The 17,763-nt window shown below is 34.7% G+C and overlaps 3 long non-coding RNA genes across 3 annotated transcripts; 2 read left to right on the plus strand and 1 right to left on the minus strand.

Moving 5' to 3' along the window:
• The first annotated feature begins 223 nt into the window (after positions 1–223).
• On the plus strand, positions 224–3,103 carry LOC117334325. The gene is made up of 2 exons (XR_004534122.1): positions 224–588; positions 1,427–3,103. It is a non-coding gene; the product is annotated as an uncharacterized LOC117334325 (long non-coding RNA).
• Positions 3,104–5,929: 2,826 nt separating this feature from the next.
• Positions 5,930–8,789, plus strand: LOC117334326. Its single transcript, XR_004534123.1, has 2 exons — positions 5,930–6,278; positions 7,115–8,789. It is a non-coding gene; the product is annotated as an uncharacterized LOC117334326 (long non-coding RNA).
• A 1,927-nt stretch (positions 8,790–10,716) lies between these two features.
• LOC117334828 lies at positions 10,717–13,343 on the minus strand. Its single transcript, XR_004534238.1, has 2 exons — positions 12,559–13,343; positions 10,717–12,498 (listed from the first exon to the last, which is right to left on the minus strand). It is a non-coding gene; the product is annotated as an uncharacterized LOC117334828 (long non-coding RNA).
• Between the last annotated feature and the right edge of the window lie 4,420 nt (positions 13,344–17,763).

The following is a 17,763-nucleotide window of genomic DNA, read 5'->3' on the forward strand; positions in this document are numbered from 1 at the left end:
AAGTACAAATAAGATCCAAGCTATCATTGGAATTGATTTTTTTGTGATATTCAAGTTAAATCTCTCGATAACCTCACAACCTTCAAAGTAAATGGTTCAACTGACCACTCACATCAGTCATAATAAATTGCCAACAGATTTACATTTCAAGCTTGACAACAAACATACGTTCGCAGACGGAGGCGAGGTGTTCCGACTGGAGGGTTCCGATTGAGGTGCGAGGTGTTCCGACGATAGCCTATATCTATATATAGTGCGTCACTGCCATAATCGTCTACTCCACAGAGGAAAACCCAGGAAACTGTGCGTAAATTTATACAAACGATCTCGGAGACCTGTCTAACTTTACAAAGAGCTCCTTACAATTCCATCGACATGTCTCAAGATTTACGGCAGAAAATTGATGACGAAATAAAAGCACACACGGTTCTTGTTTATTCGAAAACCTATTGTCCGTATTGTGTAATGGCGAAAAAGGCACTAGACAGCCAAGGGATTGAATACGAAGCGATTGAGCTCGATAAGTTAAGCAGTAGCGATATGGAATCGAGGCAAGACATCCTTAAGCAACTCACGGGAGCAAGATCTGTAAGTATAAACACCTATGTAGTTTAATTTACCTTCGCATAATGTCGGATGAATCGGAGGTGCATGTCTTTCGACATGTCCCTGTGGACGAATCGAGTCTAACGATAACTGTTTGGTAACTATCAACCATGTCTGTATGGTATCACTTTTAATTTATAGAGCTTATCTAACTGTGGTTTAATGAATGTGTTAGGCCTATTGCATATTATAATGTCAGCGGTGAGAATATAGAACGATCAACAGGTGAATATACAGAACGATATTTCATGCGAGTTATGTCCCCTCTCGCAGTTCTGACGTGTAGCGTTGTCGCTTACAATGCCCAGCTGCAGTTCAATATTTGAACTAGGCATATTACACATTATACAAGATAGCAACGGTAACAGAAACAATCAACCATACAGTCATGTCTAGATAAACTAGCGAAATGGAACCAGACATGGATGATGAAGTTTCACTCTGAGAAAATAAAGAAATGTAGTGTGTCAATCAGCAAGAAGATATAGAGAAACCAAGAGACTTGTTTATCAAAACCCAATCACTCGGATTACAGAATATTTCGATATTTTTCACTTGTGCTTGACCACACTCGTGAAAATATCGATATTCTGTTATATTCGTGAAGAATGTGTTATATTAAACGGGAACCCATTCAATATCCTCTATCTTATATTAGCTAATGATTTACGATAATGAAATTTTGGCTCTACCCATGGCATGAGCAAATGGCTCAGATAAAATGCATCTATATATAACACAATAAACAATGAGAAAATACCAAGAAATACAATGAATATTTATAACAAAATAAATAAATATGTTTTATCACTATCTACAGGTCCCAAGAGTTTTCATCAAAGGGGAGTGCATAGGAGGAGGAACTGAAACGGCTGCTGCGGTTAAGAATGGTACTTTGAAAACAAAGCTAAACGCTGCCGCATGAATCCATTGCCAAAGTATTCCAGACAAGCATCTCTCTAATATTGAAGAATTGTATGGAGGACAACTTTTGTTGTCACAAAGAAAAATTTCATGCAAATCTTTCAGGAACTTTTTTGATGAAAAAATATACATTTACATGGAATAGCCTATAGCTATTATGCTTTAGGAAGTGCTCTTCATCTGATTTTTTTTAATATGCTGTAGTCAGAAACTTGTATTGTATATTTAAATCCCTGTCCTAGTATTTCTTGGATAATCTTCTATAGGAAAAAAATTATAACACATGTACTCAAATATTGTAAATATATGGACAATGCACAATCAGTCATTTTTTTCGTGACACAACTCTTATTGTTAAATTGAAAATCTGTCTTTTTTTTTATATCTGTTTTGACATTCCCTGCAATACATGCTTCATGATATACTGCATACACATACTTGTATTTGATCATGAGATACTATTTGCTATCTAAAACCTCAAAATATGTACAACTAGTCAAGTAATTTAATGAAGTATACATATGTTTGTTTGTATACTTTGGATGGTAGTAATTGTTAAGTAAAATTGCTATAATGATATCTAACTTGTAGTCGGATTAAGTTGTACTCAGGTTAAAAGTTGTACTCGGTTGAGATGGATGGTGCTCAAGGAGAAAGTCTTATTGTAAACATTGCTTATTTTTGTGTTTTCATTGGTCCCATCAATTGGCTGTTTAGTATATTTTGGCTATTAACATATAGTTCGCTGTATGGTCAATAACATTAAAATTAACTGCTAAAGTTTTTTTGATGAAAATATAGATGAATTTATTACACTACAAAGAAGGAAGATTTGAATAGACAAGTTAACGTCATTATATCCTTGGCAGATAACATGTACTCAATCAAAAATGATTGCTGAAAATATTTAAGTAAAATATATCATTTCTGATCTAAATAGAACCTAAATTTTCTTAATTTTGCTAAAATGTTTGTTATAGAATTGTTTGATTTAATGACATATACAATTTACTTTGATTCACCTGTGATTATATTCGATAAACGTAACAAAGGTTTCTCAAAATATAATCCAAAATTATAATTGTACATTATGAAAAATATCTTAAACTGTGTTCATTGAAACACAATATGTCATTATTTTATGTATTTATACATAACAAGTACATGTACATGTAGTATTTGTTATGTTGAATCATTCTGCATGTATTGCAGAAATAAAACAAGATCATTTAAACAGTCAACAATATAGCAACATGCATTGATATGTGTTATCCATATATATTATAAACTTATTGAAATTATTATTGATATATTATATAGTATTGACTTGTGTTTATATAGACTTTTAAGATTTAACTGCAATATAATATGTGGCAAGGCTTGTAGGTGTTTTACACTAATGTGCAATGTATATATTTGCGGTGTTTCTATTTCTACATGATTGACACTTCCTGTTTCACTTGTTGTACTTGCGGTATAGGACTTTAACACTCCCTACATTATGATATTGGTGTTGCCACTATTGTCAAACCAAATAAAAAAAAATAAAAGCAAAGTGACAATTGCAAAAGAATATGTGTACGTCATCATCATTTCAAATAGTAGGATGGTCGACTTTGTTGGATCATTCCCCAAAATATGTCGCCAAATTCTCTAAAGCTGATGGAATCGAGCAGCATTTTGCAGGCAGCATAAAGCTTAAAGATATTGCGATATTAACTCGGAGTTCCCTTGAGTCAATTAAATTAAAACTTCATATCTTTCTTACCAAAAGTGATTGCTTGGGATTGATTTCGAGGTCCGAAGGTTAAAGATCCAGGTCGCTGTTTCTAAACATAGAAAGCTTGACCTTGGATGTTGGTCAAGTTCATTCATTTGAACAAACCTTGTATCCCTTCACCCCAGCATGTTTCCAACAAGATACCAGGTCTCTGGCCCTCGGTTATTCATGAGAAGTTGTTTATAAGGAAAAATTGACGCCAGACGGACAACGAACGCTGCACCACTATGGAAATACTATAATGAATGACTATAACTTGAAATCACAAAATAATTAAAATACTGTTAAAAATTCAATAACATTAAACGATTGAAAGTATCTCGTGTTTCAAGGAAATTTGGTTAAAATGTTAACCAAATATGAAATGATGGGCAATGACTTATGCACAAATTGTCGAGTTAAAATGTGGTTCAGGGAAGCAGGTACATGTAATTGTACTGTAATATATGGACAGCCATTTCAGGGTAAAATACAGGAACTTTTTAAGTGCAAAAACTAATGGCAAAACGAAAACTTTTTTGCTTAAGTACAAAAATATTATAATGCGAAAAAGGTATTTTGTCATTATGTAGCAATACAATGCAAGTAATTCTTTTGCACTTAAGTGAACAAAACACATAATTTGACATAAAAGTCATAAGAGACACACTTCCGATTTCCATCGAAAATTAAACTTCCAAAGTATATACATGTATCAAAATGGATAATGTCTAATTTCAAATTCATTTTGTTTTATTGATGCTTTTGTTCTTTGTGCACGATTCAAGTTGGAGTAAAACAAATGCAGTACATATATAAGTTTTGTAGCCAAATCAGTCAATGACAAGATTTTATTCTCATAAACATATAAACTGTAGGGAATTACCTGTACATAAAAAAATGTACAGAACACACGAAAACTTCGCTCATTAGTTTACCAATAATTTTGCTTCATTTTGGAACAGTCGAAAATGACTTCAGTAGGTGAATTTCATGTTTTCAATACCAGATTATCCGACTGTTTCACCAATATTTGAACACTCTTAATTTTCTCATAATAGTTAATGGTTATCTACCCAATTCACAGTAAACGAAGTCATTGCAAGTTGATTTAGGCACCTTATTAAGTATTTTTTTTTTACAGAATTTCTAATGTACGCTTTCGACATCCGGTGCTTTATGAAATCCCTATATTTCCGATGCATAACGTAAAATACTATTTACATACGAATCAAAAATAGAACAATAAGTTTCTACATTCAAGCAATGATTTCTAAGAGAAGTTGTCAGAGAAAATAAAGCTTTTCTGCCTTGTTCTGCAAAATGTTTTTGTGTTTTGTAAAACTTCCCATTGTAGTTGAACAGCATACCCAAGTATTTAAAACTGTCAACAATTTCTATATTGTCATTATTATTAATTATTATATTTCCATGGCTCAGTATTTCTTATTTGTCCACAATTTCTAAACACCATGATTTTAGTTATATCAACATTGACCTCCAGATTCCATTTTATGGTATATGCATAAAGAATCCAACATAATGTGTAAATCTCCTGGGCAGTTAACAAATAAAGCCATGTCGTCGGTATACATAAGCAAGAAAAGATCAAGCATCTGTAATTCAATACTTGGACAGTTGTCATTAATAAAGTGTATTTAGATACAAAGAAAATAACACAGGTGATTATATTTCCCCTTGTAAGAGTCCGGTATAATTAGGGAAGCACTGACTGAAGTCAGTATCACTATCGAAAATATAAGAATCGTCGTCAGTATATTTCTCTATACATCTAAATTTAGATCATCGTCTAATGGCAGAAAATCGGACGACATTTTCCATATGTTTCTATATGAATTTTTAACGGAAAAATGGTGCTTTTTTCGGTTAGACACTACTTAAATATCGTTGTTCACATCTGCCGATATACATTACAGTGCATAGGTATAACTATCGCCAGTGTGAAGTTATCTCGGCCAAACGCGGTGACACATGTGCACAGACAGTCGTCGCCATCTCTTGGCACTGCACATGTCACTAATATAAACAATCCCGATATCAACCTATTGCGCAGCCGCAGCGCTTGGTCTCGCTAGATCTCGTGCTAAATATACCTCCGGTTATGAGAACAATAGGTGAGGTCGTGACTCTGCGAGAAAAGCGGTTGTTGCGAATCCCTAGTATATAGGTCTCTGATAAAACTATATCTATTTAGATATATAACTTTATATATGTTGAGTTTGTGTTTATTTGCCAGACTTCACTTACAAATTATGACCCAGAATGCAGAATGTAAGACCCTGACGGACCCAAGATCACCGAACCTGGGTATAAATATTTTAAAGGTGTCGGTTTGAGGTGAAGAGCCGATCCTTTTACAATCTTGACAAAAGACTGAAAAAGTACAAATAAGATCCAAGCTATCATTGGAATTGATTTTTTTGTGATATTCAAGTTAAATCTCTCGATAACCTCACAACCTTCAAAGTAAATGGTTCAACTGACCACTCACATCAGTCATAATAAATTGCCAACAGATTTACATTTCAAGCTTGACAACAAACATACGTTCGCAGACGGAGGCGAGGTGTTCCGACTGGAGGGTTCCGATTGAGGTGCGAGGTGTTCCGACGATAGCCTATATCTATATATAGTGCGTCACTGCCATAATCGTCTACTCCACAGAGGAAAACCCAGGGAAACTGTGCGTAAATTTATACAAACGATCTCGGAGACCTGTCTAACTTTACAAAGAGCTCCTTACAATTCCATCGACATGTCTCAAGATTTACGGCAGAAAATTGATGACGAAATAAAAGCACACACGGTTCTTGTTTATTCGAAAACCTATTGTCCGTATTGTGTAATGGCGAAAAAGGCACTAGACAGCCAGGGGATTGAATACGAAGCGATTGAGCTCGATAAGTTAAGCAGTAGCGAAATGGAATCGAGGCAAGACATCCTTAAGCAACTCACGGGAGCAAGATCTGTAAGTATAAACACCTATGTAGTTTAATTTACCTTCGCATAATGTCGTATGAATCGGAGGTGCATGTCTTTCGACATGTCCCTGTGGACGAATCGAGTCTAACGATAACTGTTTGGTAACTATCAACCATGTCTGTATGGTATCACTTTTAATTTATAGAGCTTATCTAACTGTGGTTAAATGAATGTGTTAGGCCTATTGCATATTATAATGTCAGCGGTGAGAATATAGAACGATCAACAGGTGAATATACAGAACGATATTTCATGCGAGTTATGGCCCCTCTCGCAGTTCTGACGTGTAGCGTTGATCGCTTACAATGCCCAGCAGTTCAATATTTGAACTAGGCCTATTACACATTATACAAGATAGCAACGGTAACAGAAACAATCAACCATACAGTCATGTCTAGATAAACTAGCGAAATGGAACCAGACATGGATGATGAAGTTTCACTCTGAGAAAATAAAGAAATGTAGTGTGTAAATCAGCAAGAAGATATAGAGAAACCAAGAGACTTGTTTATCAAAACCCAATCACTCGGATGACAGAATATTTCGATATTTTTCACTTGTGCTTGACCACACTCGTGAAAATATCGATATTCTGTTATACTCGTGAAGAATGTGTTATATTAAACGGGAACCCATTCAATATCCTCTATCTTATATTAGCTAATGATTTACGATAATGAAATTTTGGCTCTACCCATGGCATGAGCAAATGGCTCAGATAAAATGCATCTATATATAACACAATAAACAATGAGAAAATACCAAGAAATACAATAAATATTTATAACAAAATAAATAAATATGTTTTATCACTATCTACAGGTCCCAAGAGTTTTCATCAAAGGGGAGTGCATAGGAGGAGGAACTGAAACGGCTGCTGCGGTTAAGAATGGTACTTTGAAAACAAAGCTAAACGCTGCCGCATGAATCCATTGCCAAAGTATTCCAGACAAGCATCTCTCTAATATTGAAGAATTGTATGGAGGACAACTTTTGTTGTCACAAAGAGAAATTTCATGCAAATCTTTCAGGAACTTTTTTGATAAAAAAAATATACATTTACATGGAATAGCCTATAGCTATTATGCTTTAGGAAGTGCTCTTCATCTGATTTTTTTTAATATGCTGTAGTCAGAAACTTGTATTGTATATTTAAATCCCTGTCCTAGTATTTCTTGGATAATCTTCTATAGGAAAAAAATTATAACACATGTACTCAAATATTGTAAATATATGGACAATGCACAATCAGTCATTTTTTTCGTGACACCAATCTTATTGTTAAATTGAAAATCTGTCTTTTTTTATATCTGTTTTGACATTCCCTGCAATACATGCTTCATGATATACTGCATACACATACTTGTATTTGATCATGAGATACTATTTGCTATCTAAAACCTCAAAATATGTACAACTAGTCAAGTAATTTAATGAAGTATACATATGTTTGTTTGTATACTTTGGTGGTAGTAATTGTTAAGTAAAATTGCTATAATGATATCTAACTTGTAGTCGGATTAAGTTGTACTCAGGTTAAAAGTTGTACTCGGTTGAGATGGATGGTGCTCAAGGAGAAAGTCTTATTGTAAACATTGCTTATTTTTGTGTTTTCATTGGTCCCATCAATTGGCTGTTTAGTATATTTTGGCTATTAACATATAGTTCGCTGTATGGTCAATAACATTAAAATTAACTGCTAAAGTTTTTTTAATGAAAATATAGATGAATTTATTACACTACAAAGAAGGAAGATTTGAATAGACAAGTTAACGTCATTATATCCTTGGCAGATAACATGTACTCAATCAAAAATGATTGCTGAAAATATTTAAGTAAAATATATGATTTCTGATCTAAATAGAACCTAAATTTTCTTAATTTTGCTAAAATGTTTGTTATAGAATTGTTTGATTTAATGACATATACAATTTACTTTGATTCACCTGTGATTATATTCGATAAACGTAACAAAGGTTTCTCAAAATATAATCCAAAATTATAATTGTACATTATGAAAAATATCTTAAACTGTGTTCATTGAAACACAATATGTCATTATTTTATGTATTTATACATAACAAGTACATGTACATGTAGTATTTGTTATGTTGAATCATTCTGCATGTATTGCAGAAATAAAACAAGATCATTTAAACAGTCAACAATATAGCAACATGCATTGATATGTGTTATCCATATATATTATAAACTTATTGAAATTATTATTGATATATTATATAGTATTGACTTGTGTTTATATAGACTTTTAAGATTTAACTGCAATATAATATGTGGCAAGGCTTGTAGGTGTTTTACACTAATGTGCAATGTATATATTTGCGGTGTTTCTATTTCTACATGATTGACACTTCCTGTTTCACTTGTTGTACTTGCGGTATAGGACTTTAACACTCCCTACATTATGATATTGGTGTTGCCACTATTGTCAAACCAAATAAAAAAAAATAAAAGCAAAGTGACAATTGCAAAAGAATATGTGTACGTCATCATCATTTCAAATAGTAGGATGGTCGACTTTGTTGGATCATTCCCCAAAATATGTCGCCAAATTCTCTAAAGCTGATGGAATCGAGCAGCATTTTGCAGGCAGCATAAAGCTTAAAGATATTGCGATATTAACTCGGAGTTCCCTTGAGTCAATTAAATTAAAACTTCATATCTTTCTTACCAAAAGTGATTGCTTGGGATTGATTTCGAGGTCCGAAGGTTAAAGATCCAGGTCGCTGTTTCTAAACATAGAAAGCTTGACCTTGGATGTTGGTCAAGTTCATTCATTTGAACAAACCTTGTATCCCTTCACCCCAGCATGTTTCCAACAAGATACCAGGTCTCTGGCCCTCGGTTATTCATGAGAAGTTGTTTATAAGGAAAAATTGACGCCAGACGGACAACGAACGCTGCACCACTATGGAAATACTATAATGAATGACTATAACTTGAAATCACAAAATAATTAAAATACTGTTAAAAATTCAATAACATTAAACGATTGAAAGTATCTCGTGTTTCAAGGAAATTTGGTTAAAATGTTAACCAAATATGAAATGATGGGCAATGACTTATGCACAAATTGTCGAGTTAAAATGTGGTTCAGGGAAGCAGGTACATGTAATTGTACTGTAATATATGGACAGCCATTTCAGGGTAAAATACAGGAACTTTTTAAGTGCAAAAACTAATGGCAAAACGAAAACTTTTTTGCTTAAGTACAAAAATATTATAATGCGAAAAAGGTATTTTGTCATTATGTAGCAATACAATGCAAGTAATTCTTTTGCACTTAAGTGAACAAAACACATAATTTGACATAAAAGTCATAAGAGACACACTTCCAATTTCCATCGAAAATTAAACTTCCAAAGTATATACATGTATCAAAATGGATCATGTCTAATTTCAAATTCATTTTGTTTTATTGATGCTTTTGTTCTTTGTGCACGATTCAAGTTGGAGTAAAACAAATGCAGTACATATATAAGTTTTGTAGCCAAATCAGTCAATGACAAGATTTTATTCTCATAAACATATAAACTGTAGGGAATTACCTGTACATAAAAAAATGTACAGAACACACGAAAACTTCGCTCATTAGTTTACCAATAATTTTGCTTCATTTTGGAACAGTCGAAAATGACTTCAGTAGGTGAATTTCTTGCTGGAAACATTCCCCCCCCCCCCCCCCCCCCCCAAAATGGCACATTTTATTGACACTTAAGTGAAAATCTTTTATACTTAAGTGTCCAAAGCACTTAATGCCCATTTGTTGTTTTTTTGCACTGAAGTGCAAAACTTTTTGAACTTAACGTGTTTCTGGATTTTATCCTAAAAACGGCCGCCCATAGTAAGAGGATACAATGTATCTCCTGATATTTCCGCCGGAAAGGCAACGCCGTACCATAACACCGCCGTACCATAACACCGCCGTTAAATTTTGACCAGCAAATAAAATCGGGAGATTCTGTTCAGTCAGATTATATATATTAATTGTACAAAGTCCTGCTTCTTGTTACTATTATAGAAAAAATATCGGCCCCTATTCTTACTAGATCAGCCTTATTGATATACATACAAAATGTATGTAGTAGGAGAATGGGCTTAAGGTTGATCTAGTAAGAGTAGGGGCTAATATGTTTTTGTTTTTTTTCTATCAATACTAACCAGAAGCAGACGCCTGTGGTTATTGTTTCATTACTTAAGATTATCATGGATTTTATACTCTGTTCTGATTGACGCTTACATCAATGCCAATAAAAAGTTATCATACACGAATACTTAAAAAAATACATATTGATTAGACAAAACCATTCTTATAGCTGATAGGATAATACCTCAAACAAGGAAATCAATATCATACTTGGGTTAGAAAATAAACCAGATGTATGATTTGATAAAAAAAACTCTTTTTATGTTTAAGCATGGTGATGTTCCCAGATACAAAACAATTGTATTGATCATCTTCTCACGCTAATACACATGCCTCGTTAGTCACATCTCGGCAAGATGACGAAGGATATCGGAATCAGTCGAGATCAATCTGATTAGAATACCGATCATCACCTTATACTATCGTGTTAAGGATCCTCAACACAATCGTATAACGTGATCATCTGTGTTTTAATCAAATTGCATTGATGTATAATCAACTTAAGGTATACCACTTGTTTCTGAATCCTTTATATATATATATATCTTACATAATACACCATGTTCTGTACCAAGGAAAGAAATGAAGTTTAAACTAAATGAAAATAAGCATTCACAGTTGCCATTAACCAAGGCGGCCGGGTTTCGATTCCCCGATCGGACGTGGAAAGGTATGGGTCACCTGCCCGACCACGTGGGTCCTCCCCGGGTACTCCGGTTTCCTGCCACAGAAAGGTCCCTCACACGCTTCCATCCGCGCCAACAACCGGGTTTAATATCAATTGATATAACTTGATTCGCAATTGTTGTAAAATAAATAAAAAAAAAATATTTTAAGCATTCAAATATAAGAGTTTTATTTACAACAGTTTGAAACAAATATATACGAGATGGTCGAAACTGACACAGTAACGGATTAAAACAATGGTTCTGCACCACGGTACATGTAAAAATGTGTATCAACTCAAAACACTTTAATGCTAATATGTACACATGTATTTATATTTCCATTTGAACACGTACACCTTCAGCGATCAAAATATCTGTTGTGGGCTGGTCCTTGTAATGGTATGATACAATAGCACAAGCTACACATGTTACACAGATCAAAATACAATTATACGCTCATGTTGGTAAATCATCAATACTACAAACAGCCACAGCCTCCTGTGTATTGTGTACACACATGCAAATGTATGTACATAATGTAAAAGTTCTCCGATTTCGGTTTGAAATCAGCATGAATACATTCGTTCAATAAACCTCGAACATGACACAGTTGTAAGCATTTGTATTAGTCTACACTGAACCCTGTATAAGTAGCGCAAATTGCGTAACCTGAACAATCTTAAAACCTCTCTAAACTGAATGTGTATCAACAGTGTCACTTGTTTTAACGAAACCTCATAGAAACGTAACCTTTCTAAACTGAACTATGTAGAGATATAACCTGTCTAAACTGAACCGTGTAGAAATATAACCTGTCTAAACTGAACCCTGTAGAAACATCACCTGTCTAAACTGAACCCTGTAGAAATATAACCTGTCTAAACTGAACCCTGTAGAAATATAACATGTCTAAACTGAACCCTGTAGAAATATAACCTGTCTAAACTGAACCGTGTAGACACATAACCTGTCTAAACTGAACCCTGTAGAAATATAACCTGTCTAAACTGAACCATGTAGAAACATCACCTGTCTAAAGTGAACCATGTAGAAACATCACCTGTCTAAACTGAACCATGTAGAAATATAACCTGTCTAAACTGAACCCTGTAGAAACATCACCTGTCTAAACTGAACCCTGTAGAAACATAACCTGTCTAAACAGAACCCCGTAGAAATATAACCTGTCTAAGCTGAACCATGTAGAAACATAACCTGTCTAAACTGAACTATGTAGAAACATAACCTGTCTAAACAGAACCCTGTAGAAACATAACCTGTCTAAGCTGAACCATGTAGAAATATAACCTGTCTAAACTGAACCCAGTAGAAACATAACCTGTCTTAACTGAACCGTGTAGAAACATAACCTGTCTAAACTGAACGGTGTAGAAACATGACATGTCTTAACTGAACACTAGAAACATCACCTGTCTAAACTGAACACTAGAAACATCACCTGTCTAAACTGAACACTGTAGAAACGTAACCTTTCTAAACTGAACTATGTAGAGATATAAACTGAACTATGTAGACATATAACCTTTCTAAACTGAACCCTGTAGAAACATAACCTGTCTAAACTGAACCTCGTAGAAACATAACCTGTCTTAACTGAACACTGTAGAAACATAACCTGTCTTAACTGAACCATGTAGAAACATAACCTGTCTAAGCTGAACCATGTAGAAACATAACCTGTCTAAACAGAACCCTGTAGAAACATAACCTGTCTAAACAGAACCCCGTAGAAATATAACCTGTCTAAGCTGAACCATGTAGAAACATAACCTGTCTAAACTGAACTATGTAGAAACATAACCTGTCTAAACAGAACCCTGTAGAAATATAACCTGTCTAAGCTGAACCATGTAGAAAAATAACCTGTCTAAACTGAACTATGTAGAAACATAACCTGTCTAAACAGAACCCTGTAGAAATATAACCTGTCTAAGCTGAACCATGTAGAACCATAACCTGTCTAAGCTGAACCATGTAGAAATATAACCTGTCTAAACTGAACCGTGTAGAAACATAACCTGTCTAAACTGAACCCTGTAGAAATATAACCTGTCTAAACTGAACCATGTAGAAACATAACCTGTCTAAGCTGAACCATGTAGAAACATAACCTGTCTAAACAGAACCCTGTAGAAACATAACATGTCTAAACAGAACCCTGTAGAAACATAACATGTCTAAACTGAACCCTGTGAAAATACCCTAAAGAACCGGGGAAAAAAACGCCGAAAAGTGCAAAACCCAAAAAAACCTGTTTGTTAAAAAGGTAGAAAATAAAAGTCTAAAGCCGGAAAAATTTTTCCTTTTTAAACAACCCTAAAAATCCCAAAAGAACCCCCTTAAAAATTTAACCTGAAAACCAAAAAAACCCCTCTAAAAAACCCTTGCAAACCTGTTAAAGGAAAAATAGTAAAATGTTAAAAGAAACCGTGAAAAACCCAAAAAGCCTTTTTAAACAAACCTCAAACAAACCCGTAGAATTAAAATTTTTTCTAAACCAAACCCTTAAAATTTCCTTTCAAAAAAACCTTTAGAAAAAACCTTCTAAAATGAACTGAAAAAAAAGTTTTAAAAAGAAACCTTAGAAAAAAACTGTTAACGAAGGGAAAATAAATTTTAAAAAAGAAAAAAATAATTTTTAAAAAAACCGGTTAAAAAACCTTTTAAACTTTTGTTTTAGGAAATAAACCTTCTCCATAAAAGGGGAAAAAAATTTTAAATGGAAATTTTTTTTAAAAATTTTAAACCTTTTTAAAAAAGAATTAGGAATACCCCAAAATTTTTAACCTTTAAAAAATAAAAGGTTGAACCCGGGTTTTAAACACAAAAACATTCTTATTTAGAGAAATTTATTTGGGTTTTTCTGAACCTAAACCATACTTAAAGGTCTTACAAAAAATCATTTTAAAAGAAAAATACATTTAACGTAATTTAAAACTCAATAAAAAAATGTTTAAAAAGTGGGGATAAAACTAAATTTTGTTTTCAATTTGTTTTAAAGGGGGGGGAAAAACTTTAAAAAAAAGAAAAAAAGATTTAAAGGTTTTTCCTTTAGGAAAACCCAAATGGGAAATTAAAGAAAAATTTTAGATTGTAATTTAAAAAAAATTTTCCCTTTTAAATTTTCAGCCCTTAAAATGCAAACTTTTTAAAAAATTGGTCCCCTAAAAACCAATATTTGAAAAATTCCCCAATTAAGTTGGGGGGAAAAAAAGCCTTTCCGATAAAGAAAAAAAAAAAGAAATGAAATTAAAATTAAAAGTTGTTTGAAAATTTCCAAGGTTTGGAAAAATTACCCCAGAAATTCCATTAAGCAAAAAAATAAAATTTTTTATAAAGTTTCGGCTTTTCCTTGGGGGAAAAAAAAAATTCTGGTTTTTAAGAAAACTACCTGTAAGGGCATTTAACCCCCTTGGGAAAAAAATTAAATTTTATAAGCCTATTTTAAATTTGAAAAAACGGAAAATTTAAAATGTTTTAAAAGAAAAAAATTGACGACACTGAAAAACGACCAAAAAAAAATTTTTTCCTTTTGGGTTTCGGTAAAAAAGGGGGGCCCTTTTCCCGGAAGGGCAAGACAGTTAAAGTTTTTAACAATTTTAAAAAATTTTTTTTCAAGTTGCTTAAACCCCAAAACCGGAGGACAACCCAATTGGAAAAAAATTTTTTGGGGGAAAAACCCCCCGTTTTGGCTGCCTTTTTTGCAAATTTTTTGGCAAATTTTCGGGGTAAAAGGGGGGAAAAAACCCTGGGGCATTGGTGGGGAAAAAAAAAAACCCGGGGGCAAATTGGGGAAAGGGTTAAAAATTTTGGGGGAAAAAAAAACTTTGAAAAATTCGGGGGGGGGGGGGGGGGGGGGGGGGGGGGTTTTGGACAAAATGGCATTCGGGGGAAAATAAAATTTTTGGACCCAAAAAAAATTTGGCAAATTCGGGGGGAATCATACGACTTCCCTCTCAGGTTTCCTACCCCCGATCATACGACTTCCATCTCAGGTTTTCTATCCCGACCATACGATTTCCCTCTCAGGCTTTCTATCCCGATCATACGACTTCCCTCTCAGGTTTTTATCCCGATCATACGACTTCCCTCTCAGGTTTTCTACCCCGATCATGGGGCTTCCCTCTCAGACTTTCTATCCCGATCATACAACTTCCCTCTCAGGTTTTCTATCCCGATCATACGACTTCCCTCTCAGGTTTTCTACCCCGATCATGGGGCTTCCCCTCAGGTTTTCTACCCCGATCATGGGGCTTCCCTCTCAGGTTTTCTATCCCGATCATACGACTTCCCTCTCAGGTTTTCTATCCCGACCATACGACTTTCCTCTCAGGTTTTCTATCCCGATCATACGACTTCCCTCTCAGGTTTTCTACCCCGATCATACGACTTCCCCCTCAGGTTTTCTATCCCGACCATACGACTTCCCTCTCAGGTTTTCTATCCCGATCATACGACTTCCCCCTCAGGTTTTCTATCCCGACCATACGACTTCCCTCTCAGGTTTTCTATCCCGATCATACGACTTCCCTCTCAGGTTTTCTACCCCGATCATACGACTTCCCTCTCAGGCTTTCTATCCCGATCATACGACTTCCCTCTCAGGCTTTCTATCCCGATCATACGGCTTCCCTCTCAGGTTTTCTATCCCGATCATACGACTTCCCTCGGTAATTTTTATCCCGATCATACGACTTCCCTCTCGGGTTTTCTATCCCGATCATTCGACTTCCCTCTCAGGCTTTCTATCCCGATCATACGGCTTCCCTCTCAGGTTTTCTATCCCGATCATACGACTTCCCTCTCAGGTTTTCTATCCCGATCATACGACTTCCCTCGGTAATTTTTATCCCGATCATACGACTTCCCTCTCGGGTTTTCTATCCCGATCATTCGACTTCCCTCTCGGGTTTTCTATCCCGATCATACGACTTCCCTCTCAGGTTTTCTATCCCGATCATACGACTTCCCTCTCAGGTTTTCTTCCCCGACCCACTACTCCCCTGTTTTTTCTCTTGTATTCAGATTTCCATTATTTTGTTACTTTTATAAGGAACGCGCAATTGATCAAATGTGTCTGATGTACACCCGTTATTTATCTAAAATTACGATCCTCGAAAGAAATTAACTTGACCCATCTTCAAAGTCACATGGGTCAAACTATAAGAAGACTCCAGAGACTTTCCAGGTCGTTTGACCAACAGTTTCCTCTCATATACCAAAAGTCTTTATGAAGACCACATGAATGAACTGGTGATAAAAGAGATTGACAGAGGTACAATATTGTACCCGGAATGCTCATATTCAGCTCATATATAGTATTTATCAAATGTAATGACCTTGACCATTCCACGGTTAAAACACTGACGTTAGATTTGCTTCATGAATCTCTTATTGAATAGAAACTAATAAGTCCTAAGCCTACTGTAATGTAAGACTATATGAACCTACACATCCAAATCTCGTGGAATGTGACAAATTCTCCAAGTCCCTGTGTGCTCGTCCTATACAAACATAAAATGTGTAGAACGTGAAATTGCAAAATGTAGAAGATGTGTACGCTTGTACACAGGATTTGGCACAAAGTCCCACCCCACAGTCCATACATGTATGTATAATGTGTACATGTATATCACACATTTATGTATTGTATAAAACATACATGTATGCATACCCGTCGGTTGAGAACTCGTGTCATGTCCCTGTGTGTATATGTAGATCGCGGGATGAAGAGCAATGCTCCTTCCCATTCACGCATAACAAGAACAGCTAATGAAACAATACAACCATCACTAATCAGTAACATATGTTCTCGTGTACACACCGTTATACAATGTTATACAATGTTATACTCACCTTAGCGTAAACAGCTACACAGCACACCGAATGTCTGTGATCCGAACTCGTTAATGTCTGCTACAGTAGTACAGTACTACACTGACAGTGCACACTTCAAACACAGAGATACGTAATGGTCGTGGTTGACTGTACAATAGGTACGGGAGAACACCGATCCTTACAAACTAGCACTCCGAACTCTACTACCACCGTAATGCCAATTATGTAAATATTGACTAACGAACATCCGATTGTGTATAGCATAGTTAGCTTAATAAATCGATAAAATTATAGTATGGATGTGTTCTAATGATTAGTATGTATACTGAATTTTATGAAAAATAATAATGTTCAGAGGGTGAAGTATTGTATAAAGTCATATGAAAATACATGTAACATTTAAAAAAAAGTAATTTTAAAATGAAATATTACAAAATTAGATTTTAATACCCATAAATGTTAAGCAGTCTGATCTTAGGAAAACTTTAGTCGTGTACGTATGTTTACTACAGACGTGTTATTACGTAACATATTATTATCATTTACAGTATGTCGTATTAATTTGTTATGAAGTAATTGCTATTTCCGGTGACCTGTAAACTTGTCACTACATGTTGGTGTACGGACGTATGGCAAGGTATGAATGTATATGTATATCACGATAAAAATTATGGTAAAATTATATTTTTCACAAATTCTGACTTGCTGAAATGAGGTCACATGACTCCCCGTTAACACACATGGATCCGCTAGTTAATGTGCTTGAACTCCATGAT

This window comes from Pecten maximus, chromosome 9, assembly GCF_902652985.1.
Source record: "Pecten maximus chromosome 9, xPecMax1.1, whole genome shotgun sequence".
NCBI classification, from domain to species: Eukaryota; Metazoa; Mollusca; class Bivalvia; order Pectinida; family Pectinidae; genus Pecten; species Pecten maximus.